The 1,242-nt window shown below is 40.7% G+C and overlaps 1 protein-coding gene across 1 annotated transcript in view; it reads right to left on the bottom strand.

Annotated features, from left to right (window-relative positions):
• SENP5 (SUMO1/sentrin specific peptidase 5) overlaps window positions 1–1,242 on the bottom strand; it is a 61,120-nt gene that overhangs the window by 21,589 nt on the left and 38,289 nt on the right. The gene's annotated exons all lie outside the window — the stretch shown is intronic.

The raw sequence follows: 1,242 nt of genomic DNA, 5'->3' as shown, positions 1-1,242 counted from the left end.
GCCACAACGCCTGGCTATTTTTTTTTTTTTTGGTTGCAGCCATCACTGTTGTTTGACGGGCCCAGGCTGGATTTGAACCCGCCACCTTAGGTGTATGTGGCTGGCACCTTAGCCACTTGAGCCACAGGCACCGAGTCATCTTTTCTATTTTTAGTAGAAACAAGCTGGTCTTGCTCAGGCTGGTCTCAAACTCTTGAGCTCAAGGAATCCTCTCACCTTGTCCTCCCAGAGTTCTAGGATTACAGGCATGAGGCACTGCACCCAGCCAAGAAAATGAAAATGTAAAAACATTTCATAAAATTGTATGCTTGAACATAAAATAGAGAAAAAAGAGAGAAAAGGCTTATTCTCAAAAATAGCGATCAAATGGCCGGAGGTGGCAGGTTCAAACCCAGCCCTGGGCAAAAACTGCAAAAAAAAAGTGATCAAAATATAGAAAATATATTACATCATTTATAGAAAATTCTGTTGCCTATTTTTATTAGGATGACTACTGTAGTCTACAGTCAGAGCTGAGTAGGACGGCAGCTTTTCTGAATGCAGACCAGAAGCAACCTGACATATCTACCATGTCAGGTGATAAAGTTGAAAGAGGCTATGACGAAATGAGGTAATGACTACCTGAACTCAGGGGATGTGGACTACAGAACTAACCCCATCTGAAGGATGGGTACTTGGAGACTCTTGTTACAACTATGAAAAGGCCTTAGTGTGATTATTTCTAGTACCAAAACAATTATCCTGGCCATCTGGAGCATCAGGTCTTGCATTACTGAATTTCTGACATATCAGTGGCATCAGCTTATCCAAGATAGTAAACATATTCTGGTCTCACAGGGTTCACTCAGTAAGCTGGAGATGATAAAACTGTTTCCCTAATGCTGTGGTTCTCCAGGTGTGGTCACCAGACCAGTAGTATCAGCATCACCTGGGAACTTGTTAAAAATTCAAATTCGCAGGCCCCACCCAAGATCTACTAAAAGAGAAACTCAGAGTATAGGACCAACTATTCTGGTTTTATGAACCTTCCAGATGATTCTGATACACATTCTTTTGACAACCATTTGGCTTATATATACATAAAGAGTTTGTAGTAGCTGTGATTCTACAGAGCAGTGATTCTCAAATTTGGTGTCAATCACAATCATTTGGAGTCTGTCAAAACACAAGCTGTTGCAACTGCCATGGAAGTATTCTTCATAAAGTCTTTCCTCAGGCTGGTATCTTTTTTTTTTTTTTTTT

This window comes from Otolemur garnettii, unplaced genomic scaffold (genome assembly GCF_000181295.1).
Source record: "Otolemur garnettii isolate 467f Iridium unplaced genomic scaffold, OtoGar3 scaffold00060, whole genome shotgun sequence".
NCBI classification, from domain to species: domain Eukaryota; kingdom Metazoa; phylum Chordata; class Mammalia; order Primates; family Galagidae; genus Otolemur; species Otolemur garnettii.
This window is presented reverse-complemented; position numbering and strand designations above follow the sequence as displayed.